Raw genomic sequence first — 25,967 nt, forward strand, 5'->3', positions numbered from 1 at the left:
CCTCTATTCCTGCAAGTGGAATTCCTGAGTCTCTCAGGTACCACTCAAGGAAAATGTTATGTCAAAGTCCTCTTTGGCAGATAATACACTATAGGACCCAGGATATAGTTACTCTGATCCCAACGGTGTTCTGATTTCATATCTGTACTCAACTCCTTTGGTCAACATGTCTCCCCCCTGAATTTAAAGATGCATCCTAGATAATCTTTCCCTTTCCTGCGAATATTCCTTTTCTGCAGACCCCCCCACGCCCCTGCCATGGCCCGACAGACCTTCCACCCCAGCCTCCCGTCAGTACTTGCAGCACCGGCAACCTCACCCTGCGATGGAACTGCCAACGTCCCAAGGCATTTCCGCAACTGTGCAGTCAAGATTATTTTTAATCTACACATGTAAGGTTTACAGGTAGCATAGACGAGCACGGGCTGATAGTTAGCAAGCGCAATTTGGTGCGATTCTGTTGGTAAAGAGCTGTTGCTGCTGGTCCCGCTCTTCTCCTGTCACGGGGCTCTCCGCCTTCCAAATACACATTGCCCCACAGTCTGACAGTTGGACACCTCTGGCCCAGTATCATCTGTAAAGCCTTTCTCCAGGCCACTGCCAGCACCTATTCAGATATTCCTGTGCCCATGCCCAAACAGTTGCTCAGCGTTTGATTGTCCCCACTGCATGAACCCTGCCTCCGCCCCTGCACCTTCCACTTCATGTTCACTCCTTCCCCATCATGCCAATAAAACCGCTTGGTCAGATAGTCCATGTCTAGTAAGGCCATACGTCTTTCATTCTTGTCTCAGCTGACCACTGTGCATAGGTCATACATCTGTCTTCTTTCCTCTGGAAGTTCTCTCTTCACTTGGCTTATATGACATTATTATGTCCCAGCCACTCAATGTTAATGCTATTTCTTCTCTTTCTTGTTTATAGAACACTCTTCTTCCTCCCTCTTAAACACTGGTACACCCCACAGGTCCCTTCAGGTGTTTTCTCTCCTTCACCTGGAAACCTCTCCTTCATGACTTCAAAGTCACATGAGTAACTCAGAATTGTCTGTCATTAATTCAGAATTCCCTCTATGCCTTGGTCTTATGTACTTAGTTACTAATATTCAACTTTGGATGCCTCAGGGGCTCCTCAGATTCCATATGTCCCAAACTTAAATTACGTATTTTCCTTTTTAACCTTGTTCTTTTTCCTATGTAACGGGATTCTTAGAAGTACTCTGACTGCTTTCTTTACTATTACAGGTTATGCTCCTCAAAGTATACCATAAGAAAAAAATAATTAACTACAAACGCTTTATTTTAAAGATAATTCCAAAAAGGTTGTATTAATTGGCAGTCCCACCAGCAGTGTAAAAGTGTTCCCTCTCTCCACATCCATGCCAGCATCGGCAGTTTTGAAATGTTTTTTAATGTGGGCCATTCTCACTGGGGTTAGATGGTATCTCAGGGTGGTTTAATCTGCATTTCTCCAATAATTAGGGATGACGAGCATTTTTTCATATGTTTGTTAGCCATCCATCTGTCTTCTTTAGAAAGGTTCTATTCACCTCTCTTGCCCATTGATATAGGGATTATTGGCCTTTTTCATGTTGATTAATTTGAGTTCTTGGTAGATTCTGGTTATTAAGCTTTTGTCTGATACAAAGTATGCAAATATCCTTTCTCCTTGTGTAGGTTGTCTATGAGCTTTGTTTGTTATCCCCTTAGCTGTACAGAAGCTTTTCAGTCTAATTAAGTCCCATTGTTTATTCTTCATACAGTCTTTCCTGAGGCCCATACCTTCCCATGCCCCTCCCTTGCTTCCCAACCAAGTTTTCCCCAGGCTTTCCTTGAGGATTTTTATTGTTTTGTGCCTTAGATTTAGGTCTTTTATCCATCTTGAATCAATTTTTGTGAATGGAGAAAGGTGCAGGTGCAGTTTTAGTCTTTTACATGTGGATATCCAGTTTTCCCAGCAGCATTTATTGAGTAGGGATTCTTTCCCCCAGTTTATGTTCTTGTTTGGTTTATCAAAGATTAGGTGGCTGTAAGATGTTAGTTTCATGTCATGGTTTTCTTTCAGTTCCAGATGTCTATATCTCTATTTTCTTGCCAATACCATGCTGTTTTGATCACTATGGCCTGATAGTACAGCCTAAAGTCTGGTAGGCTGATGCCCCCAGCTTTGTTTTTATTACTAAGAACTGCCTTAACTATATAGTTTGTTTGTTTTTTTTTTTTAGAGTTCCAAACAAAGCAAAAAATTATTTTTTTCCAAGTCTTGAAAGTACAATGTTGGTAATTTTAATAGAGATGGCATTAAATCTCTAGATTGCTTTGGGAAGTATAGACATTTTAACAATGTTGATCCTTCCCAGCCATTAGCATGGTATGTTCTTCTGTTTGTTAATATCTTCTGCTATTTCTTTTCTTAGGGTTTCATAATTTTCTTTATAGAAGTCCTTCATCTTTTTTGTTAGGTATATTTCTAGGCATTTCATTTTCTTTGAAGCTACTGTAAAGGGGATTGTGTCCTTGATTAGCTTCTCATTTTGACTGTTATTGGTGTATAAAAAAAAAAAAGGCTACTGACTTGTGGACATTGATTTTATATCCTGAGACATTACTGTATGTTTTGATGACTTCTAGGAGTCTTGTGGTTGAGTCTTTGGGGTTCTCGAAGTATAAAATTATATTGTCAGCAAAGAGGGAAAGTTTGACCTCCTCTGCTCCCATTTGGATGCCCTTTATTTTCTTCTCTTGCCTGATTGTATTGGTTAGAAACTCCAGCATTATGCTGAAAAGTAATGGCAACAGAGAACAAATATTTTATTTCTTATAAGAAGGTTTCCATGTGCACGTGTATATTGACAAAGGGTTCAGCAAAGAACAACTTAAAAGTTGGAAGAGTAACAAGCAGTCGAAATAGACTAAGAACCTCTTTGACTTGCCAGTGAATCTGGCTACAGAAGGTATTTCTGACTATGTCAGAGTCACCTCTGCCACTTTCTTACAACATACACACACTTTTTTTTTTTTTTTTTTACATCTCTTTCACAAACATGAGCACTGTTCTCTACTCCATTTTCAGCATAACTACATTTGGAATTCAAAGTTAATATTTTTGGAGCCAGAGACTTTGGGGCAGTAAAAGGTTTGGTAAAAGAGCGCCGGGTTCTCCTGGTTCTCCAGCCTCCTGCTTTCTGCTGCCTCTGTCCTCAGGACTGAAGGCCTTATCTCTCCCTGGATGAATCTCCCATGAATTCTAATTATAGGAGAGTGGATAACAACCTCTAGGAAGGAGATATTTTATTTTTATACCTGCTGCCAGTAGATTGCTACTCACACTGCTCTGTTTAAAAAAAAAATGTGTTTACAAATGCCTCATTATACGGCAGATCTTAAATTGCACACTATTAGCTGTTACTATTGACTATTGTCAGAACAGTGCTGCTGCGCAGGAAAGGTCAGGGCTTTTCATTTGTGTTTTTTAAGTGATGAATAACAAATAATGAACCACAGGATTTATTGGGCTGTTGCAATTTCTTTCACATATCTGCAGAATAGTTACCAGTTTTATACTTTCTTTGCCGACATCAGACAAATCAGTTCATATCTCTTTCATTTTTTAATCCCTGAAAGGAGATATGATTGGGAAAATGACTGCTCAGCAGAGCAGCTACAAGCACACTACATGACTTGTACACCCCTCCACGCGTTACTGTCTGCCTTCATTCACAGCTGAAAGGCAAGTTGGCTCTGATAACAGGAGCACAAGTGATCAATGAATCCAGGGTGTTTCAGGTAACGGTAACAGCTTCTTCCATTTCTGCGTACTTTGAGGCCTTTAGTTGGTCTGACGTCTGCAAACACAGTGTTGTACTTCCTCCATGTCGCAGGTCACTGGCTGGAAAAAGGTGTTAACCATAAGCCAGGGGAAGAGAAACAGCAGTCTGGGTTCCTGGCTATTGACTCTTCACCTCCCAGGGAAGCATCATGATGCCAAGGCAAGCTGAAGTCAAAACACTGTTGACAAATAATCACCTGCTCATCAGACAGCTGCATGTGAGTTACACTATGGCTTCCAGAAGCTTCACCAGCACACTGAGCCGTCTGTTCCAGCTCAAAGACAGGTTTTGATTCTGGATATGGAAAATCAGGCTACAGAAAAAGTGCTAAATAATCAAAAGGATGTGGACTTCTAGGTTTTAGCATAAGAGGTCTTTGGAAAGGAAAATATTGGCCAAAAAAATTGGTCTTTCAGGGCTGTTGCAAGAATTAAATGCAAAAGTGTCATGGGATAAACACCCATTGACTGCTATTATTATTATTATTATTATTATTACTTTAGCTCTTGGGTGGATGCTTGTTATTTTTTATTTCAGATTAATAAGAGGGTTCATGCAATTAGGTTACATAGTTAGCATTTGTAAGGTTAGAGTCTGAGGTGTAGCTGTATTATTATTATTGTTGTTAGGATGAGTTTGCCCCATGCAGAACAGAATTGTTTTTCAGCCACAACAAGCTCCATGCCTGAGTTTGCTGTCACCTCTACACCTATGCTGCCTGACACTGAAAGTGAGTCGGATTAGAGGACACCTGCCATGTGACTGGGGTTTTACCAGCCACATTTCAAACTATATTGTACTCAATATTCATAACTACCCTGTCAGTTAGGCAATCATGTTCACACTTAGTGTAGGTGGTAACACTAAGCCATAGAGAAGATGATGGAAAATCGCAGGGCTGCTGAGAACCAGGTTTCCACCCCAAGAGAAGTTATTGACACCTGCTACAAACCCTGCCTGCATGCGAGAGAAAGAGTCCCAGGAAAGTAAAACAGAGTAGATAGACTGAAAACCAGAAGAGCAGAACAAATCTGTGGGAATGACTCCTTACTCCCCAAAAGGTGGTAAGACAGTTAAGATTAAATTTTACAATTCTGAACTTCTATGCTATTTATAAGACATATGTCTAAAGCAAAAAGAAAGAAATAGACAAAAGGCTGAAACAATATACAACAGACAAGTACTTTACATAAACTTTATGTGTACCTTACGGATAATTACGTAGGACAAAAAACTTAATTTGCCAGGAAAAATAAACAATTTGAACATGAATACACTCCTAAAAATTCCTGAAAATCTACAGTGCAAAAATCTAACAAAATCACAAGGATTAAAGAAAATGATTAATCCTCTATTACATGAGAGAATTTGGCATCTCTCCCTGAAAAGCTAAGATTGAAACAATGAACAGGAACGTACTAGGAGCTCTCACTGAGACTGCATCCTTAACTGCAGTAACCACATTTATTTTGTATTTTATTTATCTTTTTCTTAATTGATAAATAAAAATTGTTTATGTTATCATGTACACCTTGATGTTCTCAAACTTGTGTATTGCAGAATGGTTAAGTCAAGCCAAAGAACATAACACGCGTTACATCACATACTTTAGTTTTTACTTTCTTTAGTAGTAGGACTTCTAAATCTGCTTTACCAGTTCAACTTCTTTGATTTCACGTATATGATTATGCTATATTTTCCCCTCTGTATCTGGCTTATTTCACTTAGCTTAATGTCCTTCAGGTTCATTCAGTCCTAAGTTGTTCCCATATCTTAGCTACTGTGATCAATGCTACAGTGAATGGGAGAGTGGGGCTTTCTCTTCAACATACTGATTCCATTTCCTTTGGATATATACACAGTATATCCACAGTGATGGGATTGCTGGATCACATGACCATTATATTAATATTTTTAATTTTTTAGGAACTTCCATACTATTTTCCATAACAGTTATATGTACTGGCCTTCTCACCAACAGTGCGCAAGAGTTCCTTTTTTTCTCCATATTGTCAACACTTGTCATTTTTCTCTTGTTGATAATAACCATTCTAACAATTGTAAACTAATATCTCATTGTGTTTTAATTTGCATTTCTCACATGTTAGTGATTTTGAGCATTACATCCGTCCATTTAAATGACTATAATAAAATACCTGAGACTGGGTAATTTATAAACAACAGAAATTTATTTCTCATTGTTCTAGAAACCAGGACATCCAAGATCAAACCACTGGCAGCTCCAGTGTCTGATTTAAATTTTACAATTCTAAACTTCTATGCTATTTATACGATAAATCTTTTGCTCACAGATGGCACCGTCTAGGTATCCTCACACAGCAAGAGGGACAGCAAGCAAAGGGCCAGGTGCTTGGACCTATTGTTGGTGGCCTGGCAGCTGTGTGTCCAGATAGTGACTTAGAGGCTAGGTCTGAGAGAGGCCTCAATTTTAGTGACTAGGTCTTAGAAGCTAGGCCTGGCTCCAGGACCTCTAGGGCCAGCATGAGATCTGGGCACTTAGAGAAAGTCCTGGAATCCGGGTCTGTGGGGGATTGTACAATTATTTTTTTTTTAATTTTATGGAATTATAGTATTTCTTTGTATTATCTTGAAGTTTGTTGAGCTTCCTTAAAACAATTATTTGGAATTCTTTGTTAGGAAGTTTGTGTATCTCCATTTCTTCTGTGTCAGTAACTGAGATTATTGTGTTTGGTGATGTTATGTTTCCTTGATTTTCTGTGTTTCTTTTGTTTTACATAGTTGTCTGAAGAAGAAGGGATTTATTTAAAGAAGCAGGGACGTATTAAGGCAGGCTAGTACCTAGGTCTGATTTACAATAGGCTTGCAGGGACAAAACTGTGAGGACAAAGCCTGGCACTAGGCAGGCCAGGACCCTCTGTCCATGCCTGCCCCCCTGGTGTATGAGGCCAAGGGTGTTGCTGGGGCAGGCCTGAAGCCTGGGTCGGCATGGGCTGTCTTGGCACTGGGTGGGCATGGATTTTATATCTGCGAGGGCTGGCCTCAAGGTTGGATTCACGAGTGCTGAATTAATAACTAGGACTTCAGTGGTCAGCCTTGTGCTGAGGGCTGTGGGGGCCAGCCTGGTGCTAGAGGACTGAGTCTTCAGTGCCTCCCTGGGCCCTGTTGCTATAGGATTCTGCCTGATGCCAGGACCAGTTTGTAAGCTCAATCCACAGGGACCATCCTGATGTCCTCGGCTGCAAGAAAAGGCTTGGAGCCAACATCTGCAAGAGCCAGCCTGGCTGATCATTAGGGCCGTGGGGTCAGCCTGGTGGCACTGACAGGTCAAGTCTGCCTCACAGCCAGAACACACACAGTGTAAAAGCCACATGGATAATTTTAGAAAATTAATTACATGAAGATTCAGGAGACAAGTAACAATTGGTTTCAAAAGAATGACACTAAAAATTAAGATCTAGAGTCCGTCAGTGATTAAATCAGCTCAGAATCTAAAAAGTTAACCAGAGGGAAAAAAACCCAAATATTTGGAAATTAATAAATAAATTTTATAACTCACAGATAAAAAAATATACATTAGGTCAAAATCAATCAATACATACACACATACATATTCAAAGCTATAAATGTACCTCAAATTACTGTTTTGGCTACATTTATGACTGCAAGTTAATCTTCGTAAAGAGTTAGTATAGAAAATAATTAATAAAATAAATTGATAGAAAGTAAAATTAAGGATGTAATAAGGATAAAATCAAAGTCAAGAGAAAGATAAGTATTGAATAAAAACGATCAACAAAGTTAAAAATTGTCATTTTAACTAATTTATTCTTAAAATAGAAAAACTGTTGCCTTTGGAATTAGGATTCTTGAGGGGGAAAAGAAAAACAATAAAGATTAAAATGATATAAACGTAACAGGTGCTATGGATATTAAAATGATAATGAATAATATTATGAACAATTTTACAACTGACTTGAAAAAATAGATGAAAGGAACAATTATCTATAGTCATATAATTGTCCAAAAATGACTTAAAATGATTTGGAAAGGGACTGAGAGACAAGATGGCGGACTGAAGCCAGCTTTCAACAAAGGCTCCCGTCCAGAAGGAGAGTTAAGGGACAGGAATTTAGTAAGTATCCTGGTGGACTTGAGCCTCACCAAGAGAGAAGGCTGAAGAACGCACATCAACACCGCTGAGGCAAGTTGTGATCACAAGGACGCAAACAAAAGGTACAAAATCCACCACCAAGCGGACGGGAGTCCCCCTCCCCCATGAGACCGGCTCTGTAGCCCCACAATTGAACAAGTGGGCAGAAATTAAAGCCCCTCCCACTACACTCCACGGGAGAGACCTTCTAAAAACTGGACCTACCTCCCCTACTGGGGTGCCGTGGCGTTCTCCTGCCGGACATAGGGCTGAATAAAACTTTGGGAATCCTTTGCCGGCAACCCTGAATCCCCGGCGCTCCCCTCCCGCCCACTGAGGTCTGGAGGCCTGTCCCCCAGGACTTCGGATCCTTGGGTGATTTCTCAAGGGGAGTGGACAGTCCCCGAGTTGCGTCTGGTCAGCATTGACTCTGAGGCGCGCCGAGTGAGGAGAGGGCACCGGGCTGAGGGGGAGTCACGCCTCGCGGCACTTCCCTGCGGTGCAGTGCACCAACCCTCCCCGGGCATACGGGGCCCAAGACTGAATCAGACTCTGGCCTCCCCGCTGAGAGCTGAGAACCCCTACTCTCACTCGGGGTCTGAGGGCCTATCCCCCAGGAGTTCGGCTCCTTGGGTGATTTCTCGAGGGGAGTGCACAGTGCCTGAGCTGCGTCAGGTCAGCGCTGACTCTGGGATACGTGAGCGAGGAGAGGGCACTCCGCTGAGGGGAAATCAAGCCTTGGCGGCACTTCCCTGCAGTGCAGTGCAGGAGCCCTCCCCGGGCACAAGACTGAATAAGACTCTGGCCTCCCCGCTGAGAGCTGAGAGCCCCTACTCTCACTCGGGGTCTGAGGGCCTATCCCTCCGGAGTTCGGCTCCTTGGGTGATTTCTCGAGGGGAGTGCACAGTGCCTGAGCTGCGTCAGGACAGCGCTGACTCTGGGATACGTGAGCGAGGATAGGGCACTCCGCTGAGGGGAAATCAAGCCTTGGCGGCACTTCCCTGCGGTGCAGTGCAGGAGCCCTCCCCGGACCGTAGTATTGCGTGAAACTGAATGAAACTCTAGCTTCCCCCCGCCCCACTCCCAATCCGGGTCTGGGCGCCCATCCCCCAAGAGTTCTGATTCTTGGGGGATCTCTTAAGGGGTGTGGACCCAGCACAAACTGCGGCCGCTCAGTGCTGACTCTGGGGCGCGGGACAGAGGAGAAAAGGGTCACCTGAGTGCCCACACCAGAGCAGCAGTTCCCTGGAGGTAGATCAACAGCCGTTTTTTCTTTAACGGCAGAACGCTCACTTCTGGATATTCTGAGGCCACACCCCCTGTCTCCCTGGGCAACCAGAGGAGGCCACCTGTGTCACGACTCACAAACCCAGAAGCCTCCAGGGCGGGGCCGACCCAGAGAGGTGTTCAGACGCAATTCTCCAGCAGCAAAGACGTTTGAACTCAAAACAGCCCGTCTCCTGTAGGCGACGACAGGAACAGAGACAGAACCTCACAAAGTTGTCTGTTCTGTTCTGTTCTGTTAGCAGCATCCATCAGGGACGGGGCTAAGCCTGAGTGAACACCTCCTTCCCATCACCTGCATCAAACACTCAAAGATGTCAGGCCCCATCTCCTCCTGCTAGATAGCGGCAGTCTGCGGGGGCCTGGCAGACTTCCTCGCGATTCAGGCAGGTGCAAACCCCTGGAGTGTCTGTTCACTGCAGGCAACTGGGTTAGCCATCTGCAGAGATACCAGTGACTGGGTCCGACGGAGGGGCAAAGTGGGGAAGGAGACGTCAACCTTCCCAGACTGCTCTGTTTGTGGGGTGGCTCCTCCTGACTCCACGCTGCACTGGAGTGAGCTGTCTCAGAGGAGTCACCAGGCCCCTGTGATCCAGTTCCCAGAGACCTCTTGAACCCTTCCACCTGAGACAAGTGCCGATTGAGACAGTTGATTCGGACCTTTTGAACTGGGCTAATAGACTGAGGACTTTTCAGGTGGTGCCCTGGGTGTGCGATTGTAGGAAGGTTTGATTCTCCTTTTCCAACTGGGGCCAGAGGTGGGCAGGCGGGGTGACTTAATTGCTGATTTTTCCACACAGCTGAGACTTCAAGCCAGAGTAGAAGTTGCAATAGGATAGAACAGAAACCAGCTGAAAACAAGACAGAACCACTTTGCTCCACCACACCAGACAGGGCCCCAGTTTCTCAGGCCACAACACTGTACGGGCCCTCGATAAAACCCCAGGGGAAAAACCAAAGGGAGTAAACCATGGGGCGGAATCAGCGGAAAAACTCTGGTAACATGAATAACCAGAATAGATCAACCCCCCCAAGAAAAGATACGGCAGATGTGATTGAAGATCCCATTCATAAACAACTGGCTGAGATGTCAGAAGTCGAATTCAGAATTTGGTTTGCAGACAAGATTAATAAAATGGAATTAGGAATTCGTGGAGAAATTCAAAAACTGTCTCAAGAATTTAATGAATTTAAAGACAAAACCACCAAAGACTTAGACACACTGAAACAAGAACTTACAGCCCTCAAAGATATGAAAAATACAGTAGAATCCCTCAGTAACAGAATGGAGCAAGCAGAAGAAAGGATTTCTGACATTGAAGATAAAGTCTTCGAACGCTCCCAATCTCTCAAAGAGGAAGAGAAATGGAGAGCAAAAACGGATCACTCACTCAGAGAGCTCTCAGATAATTCGAAAAAACATAACATAAGGGTTATAGGAATTTCGGAGGCTGATGACGTGGCAGCCAAGGGCACAGAGGCCCTTCTACATGAAATTATGAAAGAAAATTTTCCAGACATGCCTAGAGAATCTGAAATTCAGATAGCAGACAGCTTCAGAACCCCAGCACGATTCAACCCCAAAAAGCCATCTCCCAGACATATCATAATTAGCTTCACTAAAGTTAACATGAAAGAGAAGATTCTCAAAGCAGCCCGGCGAAAGAAAACTATAACGTACAAAGGTAAGAATATTAGAATAACTGCAGATCTCTCTGCTGAAACTTTTCAAGCAAGAAGAGGCTGGTCATCAACTTTTAATCTCCTAAAGCAAAAAAACTTTCAACCCAGGATCTTGTATCCAGCTAAACTGAGTTTCATCTATGATGGAGAAATTAAATACTTCAATGACATTCATATGTTGAAAAAATTTGCCATAAGTAAACCAGCTCTTCAGGATGTTCTCAGACCTATCCTCCACAATGACCAACCCAATCCTATACCACAAAAGTAAACTCACTCAGAAACTTCGGATCAAACTCCAACTTCCACACTGGCGAAAGGATTAAAAATGTCCACTGGACCTTTGAAAAACTCGATACCCAAAATTCCACCAGACTTATCCTTACTCTCCATCAATGTGAATGGCTTAAACTGTCCTCTAAAGAGGCATAGGTTAGCTGACTGGATACAAAAACTTAAGCCAGATATTTGTTGCATACAAGAGTCACATCTCAACTTAAAAGACAAATACAGACTCAGGGTGAAAGGATGGTCGTCCATATTTCAGGCAAATGGTAATCAGAAAAAAGCAGGTGTTGCAATTTTATTTGCAGATACAGTAGGCTTTAAACCATCAAAAGTAAGGAAGGACAAGAATGGTCACTTCATATTTGTTAAGGGTAATACTCAATATGACGAGATCTCAATTATTAATATCTATGCACCCAACCAGAATGCACCTCAATTTATAAGAGAAACTCTAACAGACATGAGTAACTTGATTTCCTCCAGCTCCATAATCGTTGGAGATTTCAACACTCCCTTGGCAGTGTTGGATCGATCCTCCAGAAAGAAGCTGAGCAAAGAAATCTTAGATTTAAACCTAACCATCCAATATTTAGATTTAGCAGACATCTACAGAACATTTCATCCCAACAAAACTGAATACACATACTTCTCATCAGCCCACGGAACTTACTCCAAAATTGATCACATTTTAGGTCACAAGTCTAACCTCAGTAAATTTAAAGGAATAGAAATTATTCCGTGCATCTTCTCGGACCATCATGGAATAAAACTTGAATTGAGTAACAACAGGAATCTGCATACCCATACAAAAACATGGAAGTTAAATAACCTTATGCTGAATGATAGCTGGGTCAGAGATGAGATTAAGAAAGAAATCACCAATTTTTTGGAACAAAATGACAATGAAGACACAAGCTATCAGAACCTCTGGGACACTGCAAAGGCAGTTCTAAGAGGGAAATTTATAGCACTGCAAGCCTTCCTCAAGAGAACGGAAAGAGAGGAAGTTAACAACTTAATGGGACATCTCACGCAACTGGAAAAGGAAGAACATTCCAACCCCAAACCCAGTAGAAGAAAAGAAATAACCAAAATTAGAGCAGAATTAAATGAAATTGAAAACAAAAGAATAATACAACAGATCAATAAATCAAAAAGCTGGTTTTTTGAAAAGGTCAATAAAATAGATAAACCTCTGGCCAACCTAATCAGGAAAAAAAGAGTAAAATCTCTAATATCATCAATCAGAAACAACAAAGACAAAATAACCACAGACTCATCAGAAATCCAAAAAATCCTTAATGAATATTACAAGAAACTTTATTCTCAGAAATATGAAAATCTGAAGGAAATAGACCGATACTTGGAAGCACGCCACCTTCCAAGACTTAACCAGAATCAAGTGGAAATGTTGAACAGACCCATATCAAGTTCAGAAATAGCATCAACTATACAAAACCTCCCTAAAAAGAAAAGCCCGGGACCAGATGGTTTCACGTCAGAATTCTACCAAACCTTTAAAGAGGAATTAGTACCTATATTACTCAACCTGTTCCAAAATGTAGAAAAAGAAGGAAGACTACCCAACACGTTCTATGAAGCAAATATCACCCTGATCCCCAAACCAGGAAAAGACCCAACAAGAAAAGAAAATTATAGACCAATATCACTAATGAATATAGATGCAAAAATATTCAACAAGATCCTAACAAACAGAATCCAGCAACACATCAAACAAATTATACATCATGACCAAGTTGGTTTTATCCCAGGGTCTCAAGGCTGGTTCAATATACGTAAATCTATAAATGTAATTCAGCACATAAACAAATTAAAAAACAAAGACCATATGATTCTCTCAATTGATGCAGAAAAAGCTTTTGATAATATCCAGCATCCCTTCATGATCAGAACACTCAAGAAAATTGGTCTAGAAGGGACTTTTCTTAAACTGATAGAGGCTATCTACAGCAAACCCACAGCCAATATCATATTGAATGGAGTTAAATTGGAATCATTTCCACTCAGATCAGGAACCAGACAAGGCTGCCCATTGTCTCCATTGCTTTTCAACATTGTAATGGAAGTTTTAGCCACCGCAATTAGGGAAGAAAAGGCGATCAAGGGTATCCATATAGGGTCAGAAGAGATCAAACTCTCGCTCTTCGCAGATGATATGATTGTGTATCTGGAAAACACTAGGGACTCTACTACAAAACTCCTAGAAGTGATCAAGGAATACAGCAGCGTCTCAGGTTACAAAATCAACATTCATAAATCGGTAGCCTTTATATACACCAACAACAGTCAAATTGAAAAAGCAGTTAAGGACTCTATCCCATTCACAGTAGTGCCAAAGAAGATGAAATATTTGGGAATTTACCTAACAAAAGACGTGAAAGATCTCTATAAAGAGAACTATGAAACTCTAAGAAAAGAAATAGCTGAAAATGTTAACAAATGGAAAAACATACCATGCTCATGGCTAGGAAGAATCAACATTATCAAAATGTCCATACTACCCAAAGCAATATATACTTTCAACGCACTCCCTATTAAAGCTCCACTGTCGTATTTTAAAGATCTTGAAAAAACATTACTTCGTTTTATATGGAATCAGAAAAAACCTCGAATAGCCAAGACATTACTCAGAAATAAAAACAAAACAGGAGGAATCACACTACCAGACCTCAGACTTTACTACAAATCGATAGTGATCAAAACAGCATGGTATTGGCACAAAAACAGAGAAGTAGATATCTGGAATAGAATAGAGAACCAAGAGATGAATCCAGCTACTTACCGCTATTTGATTTTTGACAAGCCAATTAAAAACATTCAGTGGGGAAAAGATTCCCTATTTAACAAATGGTGCTGGGTGAACTGGCTGGCAACCTGCAGAAGACTGAAATTAGACCCACACCTTTCACCATTAACTAAGATAGACTCTCATTGGATTAAAGATTTAAACTTAAGACATGAAACTATAAAAATACTAGAGGAGAATGCAGGGAAAACCCTTGAAGAAATTGGTCTGGGTGAGTATTTCATGAGGAGAACCCCCCGGGCAATTGAAGCAGCTTCAAAAATACACTACTGGGACTTGATCAAACTAAAAAGCTTCTGCACAGCTAAGAACACAGTAAGCAGAGCAAGCAGACAGCCCTCAGAATGGGAGAAGATATTTGCAGGGTATAACTCTGACAAAGGTTTAATAACCAGAATCCACAGAGAACTCAAACGCATCAGCAAGAAAAAAACAAGGGATCCCATCGCAGGCTGGGCAAGGGATTTGAAGAGAAACTTCTCTGAAGAAGACAGGCGCACGGCCTTCAGACATATGAAAAAATGCTCATCATCTTTAATCATCAGAGAAATGCAAATCAAAACTACTTTGAGATATCATCTAACTCCAATGAGACTAGCCTATATCACAAAATCTCAAGACCAGAGATGTTGGCGTGGATGCGGAGAAAAGGGAACACTTCTGCACTGCTGGTGGGAATGCAAATTAATACATTCCTTTTGGAGGGATATATGGAGAACACTCAGAGATCTAAAAATAGATCTGCCATTCAATCCTGTAATTCCTCTGCTGGGCATATACCCAGAAGACCAAAAATCACAACATAACAAAGATATTTGTACCAGAATGTTTATTGCAGCCCAATTCATAATTGCTAAGTCATGGAAAAAGCCGAAGTGCCCATCGATCCACGAATGGATTAATAAATTGTGGTATATGTATACCATGGAATACTATGCAGCCTTAAAGAAAGATGGAGACTTTACCTCTTTCATGTTTACATGGATGGAGCTGGAACATATTCTTCTTAGTAAAGTATCCCAAGAATGGAAGAAAAAATATCCAATGTACACAGCCCTACTATGAAACTAATTTGGGACTCTCACATGAAAGCTATAACCCAGCTACAACTTAACAATAGGGGGAAGTGGGAAAGGGGGGGGTGGGTAGAGGGAGGGGAATCGGTGGGATCACACCTGTGGTGCATATTACAGGGGTATTTGCGAAACTTGGTAAATGTAGAATATAAATGTTTTGGCACAGTAACTGAGATAACGCCGGAAAGGCTATGTTAACCACTGGGATAAAAATGTGTCAAATGGTTTATGAAGTGAGTGTATGATGCCCCATAATCATATCATTGTATACACTTATGATTTAATAAAAAAATTAAAAAAAATTAAAAAAAATAAAAAAAAATAAAATAAAATATTTCAAATTGTATATAAAATCAGCACTTGTACCTCATGATTGCATTAATGTACACAGCTATGATTCAATAAAAAAGAAATTAATTGAGAAAAAAAAAAAAAAATGATTTGGAAATATGAATGATCCTGTATCCCTTAATAAAATTCAATTAATGATTTAAATTATTCTCAAAAATGAAATACTAAACTCAAACTGTTTAAAATAATTAGCTAAACATTCAAGACAAATTGATCCAATGTATATAAGATCGTTCAGAGAATAAAATGGTAAAATGTTTTCCAATTTGTAAGAATAGAAAACCTATGATAGTAAGCTAAATATGGACAGTAAGATATTGCAAATTAATTAAAAAGATTCATTACCATAAATGCAAAACTCCTGAAAAACACTATTATATAGTCTAGTTTATGAATAAGCAGTATATAAAATGGACATATTATGCTCAAATTAGTTTTAGTTTAGAATCTCAATGTTTATTTAAATTGATGCAATGCATCAATGGATAGTCTTGGAGAAGTTTCAACTTTCACTCATAATTTATTAATCCTGGCAAGCTGATGGCATCCCCCTTAACCTTGAAAAAAGTAACTACAACAATACAAACAACAAAACTGCCGTCTCCAGCACAGAAGCTGCACTACTGTAACAATCTAAGACAATTCCTCTGAGACGAAAGGACAGAAGTGTGTACAGTACGTGGTAATGCCATTTCTGTTCAATATTGTTCTCAAGTCTCACTTAGCACACAAAAGCGAGAAAAAGGAACCCATGTCAAAAGGAGTGTCTTACTCCCATATTCTGTTATTGCTATACAGACAATTCACAAGTGTCTACAAACGTATTATGAATCTTATCAAGCTGAATCTGAAATTTACATAGAACAAGAAAGAGTTCAGAATCACCAAAAATATTTTGAAGAAAAAAGTAAAAGTAAGAGGTTTTGTCCTACCAGACAGCAAGATTCCATAAATTTATAGTATCTATGATTGAAGTGTGTGCAAAAAATGACAAAACACAATTGGGGAAAAAAAGATATTTAAGGATGTTCATATACGGGGAAAATACACACATGCAGAAATGGAATCAGAGAATGCCATGCAAATGGTAGAGCAGTAAATAAAGATGCTGAGATATTGGCTATACAGTGGAAAAACTGGATTTGTAAAAACACCCTATACAAAAATTATTTACAGGTTGATTAAATACTTTCAAGAACTAAAATGTGAGAATAATTATAGGAAAATATCTTTATAATATTAGGAATTGTTTTTTGTTTGTTTGGGGGTTTGAGACAGAGTCTCTCTATGTCACCCTCGGTAGAGTGCCTCAAAGAAACAGCTCACAGCAACCTCAAACACTCGGGCTTAAGCGATTCTCTTGCCTCAGCCTTCCAAGTAGCTGGAACTACAGGTGCCCACCACAAAGCCTGGCTATTTTTTGATTGGTGTTGTCATTGATGTTTGGCAGGCCCAGGCTGGATTCCAACCTGTTAGCACTGGTGTATGTGGCTGGCACCCTAGCCATTGAGCTACAGGTGCTGATGCAGGAATTGTATTTTAAGTATTATAAAATATACTAATAAACTCAATTTCAGTAAGACTAACAAGTAGTTTTTTTAATCTAAACATAAAACAATAATTTTTTGGAGAAGATATTTACAGTTCATTTAACCAACAAGACCAACTAGATATGACACCATAAAGAGCAGTATAAAAGGTGAATACAAAAATATAAACAACACAAGCTAAAAATGGATGGAAGATCTCGCCCAACAGTTCATAGGAAAACAGTTCAAATATAATATAAACCCATGGAAAAAATTTCAACTGCAAAAATAATCAAAAAGGTTACTTTAAAAAATGTTGATTTAATTTCTCACACATCCAATTGACACAAATTGCCAAAGTTTTTTCAAGGATGTGGTACTAATGTGGATAAAATTTATTTGCACTACTGATGATCATACAGTTCTACACAATTACACAGAATAATTAGGTGACCTTAACTTGAGTTGAAAAGACAAATATCCTGAGGCCAGTAAATAGACCCCTTTATCTCAACATTCTAGATAAATTAGTTTACATGTTCACAGGTAGAAAGGTATGATGAATGTTCTGTATTTGTATTTTTTTCTAATGGAAATGAAAAATACAAGAGAACAAGTACATACATATACAATGATATTTTCACAAAATGGATACTGTCCCATAGTGAAAATTAAGAATCGCAACTACTTATATCAACACGTATTAATCTCACAAGGGGTGATTGAAAAAATTATGTATGTCAGTTACATAATATTTAAAATAGACAAGATAATATCATATTTGTTTAATGATACGTATATTTTAAATAAAAAGATAAAAAGAAATGTATAGGTCTGTTCAACATCAAATTCCTAAATGTATTTTCCTCAGGGAAAGGATGTCAGAATATGTGATTGGCAAGGGGACATTTAGGGGTGGGGTTGGGGAAGGATTTCATTCATAGTCACAACCCTTTTTGAAATTAGATTTGTGTTATTCTGTTCATCTTTTTGTATATATGTTTCATAACAAAACTTTTAAATAATAAAAGTAATTTTCCTTCAGGCAAAACAGATTCCTCTGTATTGGATGACATAAATCGATGCAAAGCAATCTGATGAAGGTGATGCTTCCCAGGCTGGGACAAGCATGGGAGATTCGTGGAAGAAAGTCAGGTTTCCCAGGGGAAGGCACTGGTGGCAAATGGCCCTGTGCTCACTGCTGTGAGATCTCTCACCTGCTCAGAACATTCTCAGGTGTTGGCTTGTTCTAGGATGTTTCACTTCTCTTTCCAAAAATGTCTTGTGTTTCCAAGGGAATATTGTGCTATTATTATCTGTGTGCACATTCCTTTTGTGAAATATTATGAGGAAAAGCAAAATAGATTTGTCTTCACTTTGGAAAATTATGCATCTATATGCTACAAATGTGTATATTCTGCATTGTTGTTGCTATATAACCCGATAAATGACATTCTGATACAGGATATTCCAGACACCAAACTCCAGAGTTCATGACTAGCAGACACTGGCAGTGATGTCTGCCAGAGATGGAGTCCTTGACTTTCAAGAAAGCCGCACTGTGCAAACCTGTTCACAAACATTCTTCTAGATGGATGGAACACAATAGTTTAACAGTACACGCCCGGGCTTCCTAAATACACAGACACACAATTAGCACTCTGTTGTACCACTGGCCCCACACAGCTAACTTCCCAGGCTGTGAGCTCACAGAAAGCAGTGACTGGCACCAAGCAGGGACTTGAGGACATTTTACTAAGAAATTAAGATCAGTGCAGAGGCTATAAGTAGATGGCAGTGGATGCAGGCCCCAGAAAAGAGTTTTCAGTTTGTTAGGATTTTGTTAATGCACTTTCTTACTAGGGTAGATTCTCAAACAACGTGGTAAGACCTTATACCGTGGTGGTTACACGACCAGGATGTAAGATTAGATGGGGATAGGTATGAATTTCTGTTATTTGTGACTCAGGGCCCTTGTGTAAGTTGCTTAACCTCTCAGGATCTCTGTTATTTTTACTGGTAAAGTGGGGTTAACATCCTCCCAGGAGGAACGACGTATGGACGAAAGCCAGATGGTAGATGTAGCGTTTGTATGACCAGATCCAGTCCACACACTGGTTGACAGCTGTGTGTGTGTGCATGTGTGTGAGTGTGTGTGCGTGTTTTGGAAGAAAGGTAAAGATCGCGCCATGAGTGGAAAGGTAACGTTTGTCCATGGTGGAGGGTGCATGGGAGAGAGGCAGCAAGGGTCAAGTGCCTGGAAAAGGAGTTTACATTGCACACCCCAAGCACTCCTGGCTCAAAATGCCTCCCAAAGTTTAAGGCAATGGCCACCAGGTAGCCTGGCCTGAATGTGGTTCAAAGGGGCTCTGCCTTTCTCGAGGACCATTGCTGTGGAATTTATGGAAAGAACCTTTTCCTGATTGCAAACCTCCGTAAGTACTCACGCAGAATTCTCTGTAAACAGTCATCCTTCACTCCTGTTTTAGCTTGGTGCCTGCTTTCCTTTTTTGCACCTTACTGCACAATAACAGGAGGAAAGACATCCTGCTTTGTTCTCTGGCAAGGCAACAGGTGCTTTATAATAAAACAGTATATGTGGTGTGTGTCTGAGCAAACCTCAGCCAGATGTGCTGGCACGTATGCGTTCACCTGAGCTGGATTCATGGGCATTGCCCCACAAAAAGAACCATCTCTTCATTAAAATGAAATTAAAATGCACAAGGAGACATATACTTACATACACACATGCCTATGACACACACGGAGAAAAACACACACCTTCCTCATGACAAATTATGCCTCCTTTTCTTTGCTAGTATCAGGAGGATCTCATTTCAATTCAGCACAGTTCATTACTGTTTCAGCATACTGCCATTAAGTACTTCTAGAACATTTTGGATGGTTATACTTAGTGAAAATTAATCCAAATATGGGGCCTAAAATTAAACACACATCTCATCATTTTCAGACATTTTTGACCACCCATGCTTTAATTTATATTGCATTTTTTCTTTGTATCTGATCTTTTTAGTATATTTTCTGATGCAATACCCCATTCACCCTAAAAATGTGGGGGGAAAAGAAGAATCTTAACAAATGGCAGAGCAAACCCCGTAAGGCTGTTCTGTAGTGCCGTCTAGAGTCTCAGAAGATCATAGCAGCCCTCCAATGTGCAAAGCCTTCCCTTATTCTCCAGAAATTTAGAAAGCTTTGAGAAGAAGAAACAAAGGCTTTTCTCCCTTCCTTCTCATCAATATAACCCTAAAGATAATTAAATCTGTGTGCACCGGTGGTCATCCCTTGGAGAGCAAGTATCTTACCGCTTCCTGGATGTCCTCTGCTCTGCAGTTGCCACACCACTAAGTTTCCATTGAACAGGGGCAAATTTTTTATCATGTGAAATTCAGCCCTAACCACCAATTTTGATTATATATCATGAGGAAAGGGTATTTTATAACATTACATTAAAGAAAATATTATTAAATACAGGAAAATATTCAACTGGTCATCTAAGCAAACACACTTTAAATCAAAAAACCTATGTTTTGCGTGGAAAATAAAATGTGCTAAAGAAAAGCAAAGGAAGGGGAAAAATACGAAGTCTCTATGATTTTTCTTTTTTTTTTTTTTTTTTTTTCCGTGCACTTCTGGTCTTCTCCTAACTTCACTTTCCTTATTTCAGGCAAGTTCGCTGTCCCAGGCAGCTCATCTGCCCATTCTGAGCGTCTCCGCTTTACAGAGCGTTGCCTAAAGCTGTCAGTGGTCCCTGTGTTTTCTAAATTAGGGCCATTGATAAGCGGTAAAAGGAAGAAACGTTGGCAATATATGATTACGGATTAATGATGCAATTCCAGGGTCAGTCCTACAGAAAGCACTTAGGAGGACGCTGACAGGTGGAGACGCACGGGCGGGAGTGCGCGCGCAGCCCGCCGCGCCGCCGCTCCCGAGCCTCTGCTGCCACCTGCCGGCCGCCGCGGGGCCAGCGCCCGGGTGCGCGCGCACCGGCGTCCTCCGGGCAGGACCCTTGTCCCCCCAGGTCGCGGCTTCTCTTCCTGCCAATTAGACCCTTTTGGTATTCTGATGCTTTTCCCGCAGCAGACATGCTGAAGACTGGCAGAAAGTCAGGGAGACAGATCCTGAACGCAGGCGGTATGTTGAATGCACCTGGTCCTTTATTTAATAAACTATCGACCGGATACATTTAAACAATATGCACGTGACTCCGAGGCCGCGCTGGGAGACAAGGATCAATTTGAGATAATTATCTAAAACTGCTGCTTCGCGATTAGCTTTCTTGGCCTCCATGTAGTAAATAAATGCACGCTTTGCACGTTGACTCTGCCACGATTTCGTTGCGATCCGGGAGCTCTGAGCCAGCACAGGTGCCACGCTCCGGAGAGCAGGGTGGCCGCCAGGCTCGCCCAGTCTCAAGGGTGCAGCAAATAAATTTGATGCAGTGGCTAATTCTATTTTATTTTTTCAAATGGACTCCATGTGTGATTTCTTCCTAGAGACAGACTGCTCCCGTATAGGTCAGGCTGAGATTCCTGTCGTGCGTTAAGCTAATTTGCATTGTATAGGGTCCAAGTCGGGGACCAGATCCCCTGCGGGTGGCACAGTCCGGGCAGGGCAGGCGGGGACATTAATTAGGGCTGCCTTCAGCAATTTCAGCAGCGACGGGGGCTCTGGAAATGAGAATGGGGCCCAGGTCACAGCCCCTCTTGGGGTGTGCTGCTGGGTCGCCCCGCAGGAGAACCGGAGCCTGCAAACCTCAGCGCGTTGTTGGAAATTACCTGGAGGGAGCTGTGAGTACCCCTGCTCCAGAGCGTTCACAACTGTGCGGAGAGCAGAAGGGTTACACCTGAGGTCTTTCCGTGGCAGACACAGATATTTTAATGTTGTGACACCACCCGACCGGGTCAACAAAGAGAACCAACACTGGGGGTTTCACAGGTGCAACAGCAGCGCTCTTCTCGCTGGCAGAGGGGCCCCGGGAGAGCTCCTCTGGGAAATGATGCTTTATAAACTTGTAAATACAGGTCAGAGCGTCCTCACTGCCAATTTTTCTGTACTTTCTCTCCAATAGTATATTAAGCAGCCTCACTTCTTTATTTTGTTTCTTTATCCTGGTTTGTCTTTCTCTGAATTATTGGCCAATGAATATTTCTATTAGAGAAGAATAAATATATTCTCGTCTTGTCACCCAAATAAAAAAGATTAAGTGAAATATAGCCAAAACATCCTCGCAGATTTCTAAAATTAATGCCATAAAAATAAGTTACATCAGCGAGATGTCCTCTGCATAAGACAAGGGATAAAATGGATTACTAAATCCCTGGGGCAGAGCCAGCAAGACTTAGGCCGCACTCTCTTCACCATTAGCAAGGAGGCGGAATCACTGAGGAGAAGCGGTTGGCCCAGGCCGCCTGGCTGGGCAGTGCTGTGCACACCGCGTGATGGATGTGGTCAGCACACTGAGCTTTTCTCCCAGCTGAAGAATTAAGGAGGAAAATTTTGTAAAAAGGGCCAGAATTTGGTCACAATGCTACCCTCTCCTGATGGAATAATTAAGCAAGGCACACAGCTGCTTGTTCGTGGAGTGATCACTTTGATGAAGGTGGAGGCTCACCAACATCCGACAAGCCATTTGTCTGTTTGTACAAAGGCAGACAAGGGCTGGCAGCGCTCTGCTCCGTCAGCAAGTGGTATGGATTGCTGGGGCTGCAGAAATGTCCCCAAATGCTGTCTCCATTTTTCAGAACAGCACATGCTCAGTTGCCTTTAATGTGTATATGAGGAATAGGAATGGCCTAATCTCCCTTCTCCTGGGTCCTTTCTGGGCAAAGGTGGGTTTAGGGGGTCCGAGTGGAGGGAAGCACGCTACCTGGGCACCCCAGATGTGAGGCCCTGCCGTCCACAGGAGGTGAGTGCTATCTGTTCCTTCCTATCAGATGGGGTGGAGGAGTCTCCTCCTCTCTTTGGGCCTATTTTCTTCATCTCTGTGGCTAAGGTGATAGCGACAGAGCCTCCCACAATGATTGGTTATAAAGATTCTGTGCACACAGCAGGCAATTAAGGACAGTGCTATCAGTCAATGTTACAGCTATTACTTAACTTACAGCTGTTCAGCATCTACTATACCCTGGTATAAGACAACACGTAGTATCACTTTTAATCCAAAAAACAACTTAGGTTGGTATTAATGTCCCTGTTTGGGGGGTGGGGAATATGTGTCCAAGAGAAGTTTAAATCCTCTGTTCAAGATTCCACAAAATGAGTGACACAGTCTGCAGGTACACGGGGGACTCAGATGCCAGCTGTGCTGATCTGGTGCCCTGTACAACAATAGACAGTGAATGGCACCCTTGAAGACATGTGATTTAAATATTTTGAGAGTATATAAGATGGAAACGGTGTTTCCACCTGGGTGAGGACAACATTGCCAATTCTTTTTTTTTTTTCTTTCTGTTTCAGCTAAAAAAGAAGAAACATTGCTAATTGTTGAAAGTGTGGAGAGACGTGGGGCGGAGCTGTTCCAGGCAGAGGGGAGACCTTGGATAAGTCCCTGGATCTGGGAGAGCAGGTGAGTTCTGGAGAGAGGACAACAATTTCACTTCCTCAGACAGGTTTAGAGGGCGGCTTGCAGGAGAATGTGTGAGGATCAGAGTTGTGAATGTCAAGTCTGAGTGTTACCAGGTGATCGACAGGCTTACTTCCAGATGCACGTAGAAGCCAATACCATGGCACCAGCTTTTGAGAAGATAAAAAGCTTTATTTTGGGTTGACTGGCAAGGAAACGGGAGACAATTAATTCTCAATTCTGTCTCCTCGAGCAGGGGTCTGGAGCAGGTTTTATAAGCAGAGGGTAAGGAAGCAGGATCTCAGCAGATCTTGCCATGAGGGATGCCAGGAGGCATTGTCTGACTGGTTCATGCCTTGGGGTGCGTCCAAGACTCCACCATGAATCCACTGGATCATGGACCATGCCATACGAGTGGCATCTGCTTCTTAATTTGGCCCCCAGTCCTTGGTTGCAGAACTTAGTCTCCACTGTGGTTGCATGCTTATTCATATATAACTTGCAACCTGGGGTCCATGGCAACTGAAAAACAACTCATCATTTAATTACACAGAGCTGCAACAGATTGGGCTGGTTCTGTGGATACATGAGGGCAAATTTGGAGAGATTTTAATGCCTAATGCCGTGCTGAATTAGGGTTTTAGTCTCCCAGCCACTGATTTTGTGTTGTGTCTCCAAGATAAAACCATTCTCTGTGCTTTGTTCTGGCAGGACACAGAATTTATTGCAGAGAAGGGTGTTGACCAGATAGAATATCACGGTTGCAAGAAGATCATGATTTGTGTTCGTGGAGGAAAGAGGATGATCCACAGACCCTGTAAATTCTCTCCCTTCCAGACCATCTGAACATCCTGCCTACAGTAACTCCCAGGAGAGTGGTGTGAGCTGGAGACAATATCCTTTAAATTATCCCCCACAATGCAGCAGAGAACAAAGAAGAGAACACGAGCAGTTACACATCTGGGAGTCACATCGCAGCCTTGCCACCTACTAGCCAGGTAAGATACAGAAGGTTATACAACTTCTCCGAGCCTCCTTCCCTCATGGGTAATTGGAGAATAGTAATAAACCTGATGTTCCAAGATAAAACTCAGGTCTGGGGCCCCTCCTGGTCTGTTCTCTCTGTCCATGGACTCCTGGCAGCAGCAGTCTCATCCTTCAACCTGGTTACCTCTGAGCCTCCCGTGCAGTCACAGGGGAAGCCCTGGGAGCTGGGAAGGGCTTCATCACACACACTCTACAATGCAGCTTCAGAGCCCCAAAGGGGAAACGGAGGAGGACTGGGCGCGGCCATCCTCGGAGCCCGGGTCCCTTTCATTTTTCTCAGGGCATTTTTCACTTTCTTGTCTAGAGCTATAATGTGTACTGTTCTGCCTGATGTATGGGGGACACTAAAGAAGTATTAAAACAGCAACTCTAAAAATACACCACAAGCAAGTCACAGGGCACACAGTAAAAGTCTCTCTTGTGCAAACTGTTCAAGTTTGCACAAAAATAGTAAAAAAGCAGATGTTCTCTATCGAATACAACATGTTTGCAAACTATGAGGGTATTTTTTTCTGTAGAATCTTAGTATTTATTTTGATCAGAATTATAACATACAGAATCGGAGAAATGCATAAAGAGGAAAATGAGAATTGACAATTTGTAATTTCCAACCATAACATAGTTAAAAATTGAGTTTTTTTAAATTTCATTTTTCCTCCCATAAGTGTGTTGTATTTTCATTCAAATGTTTATTTTGACAGATTAATTTATGTAGATTGTATCTACTAATTTTTCAATTGACATTTCCCATATTACTGAAATATATATAATCATTATCTAATAATTAAACTTGTAAGTTCTTCCTAATTTTCCCCTATTTTAAGTAGAGGTATAATGAATGTAATCTTACATTCATATTTATCCAAATTTCTGATTATTCTCCTGGGATATATTTCCAGAAGTAAAAATATTGGCATGAACATTAGAAATACTTTAATGATTTTGATACATATAGCCAAAATTTTTTCATGAAGTAATTTGAACTCTCTAAACCAGTATATAAAAAGTACTAACTAACTGCACCTTATTGACTTCAAATCTATGTTAAATTGATGTATTAAACAGTGACTTTTGGGGAAGATGCCCTACTCTCCCAGATTTGAGGGACCAAATGAGAGCAAAGGCTAGGACTCCAGAGCTTAGAATAAAGTTTTTGGCTGAAGATATTGATCTAAAAGTTATCAGAAAACAGGGGAGTTTTCTCCCAGATTGTGTGTCCAATTGTGCTTTTTAATTGCTTTGAAGCTCAACAAAAAGTGACAGAAGATGTTAAGGAATGGTAAAAATTGTAAAAACAAACAAACAACAACAACAAAATAAAATTATTATGATGTCACT

The 25,967-nt window shown here is 41.2% G+C and overlaps 1 long non-coding RNA gene across 1 annotated transcript; it reads left to right on the forward strand.

Moving 5' to 3' along the window:
- The first annotated feature begins 21,003 nt into the window (after window positions 1–21,003).
- Window positions 21,004–24,565, forward strand: LOC128586823 (uncharacterized). The gene is made up of 3 exons (XR_008380307.1): window positions 21,004–21,151; window positions 23,477–23,585; window positions 24,420–24,565. It is a non-coding gene; the product is annotated as an uncharacterized LOC128586823 (long non-coding RNA).
- Window positions 24,566–25,967: the final 1,402 nt, after the last annotated feature.

The sequence above is a fragment of the Nycticebus coucang genome, chromosome 5 (assembly GCF_027406575.1).
Source record: "Nycticebus coucang isolate mNycCou1 chromosome 5, mNycCou1.pri, whole genome shotgun sequence".
Classification (NCBI taxonomy): domain Eukaryota; kingdom Metazoa; phylum Chordata; class Mammalia; order Primates; family Lorisidae; genus Nycticebus; species Nycticebus coucang.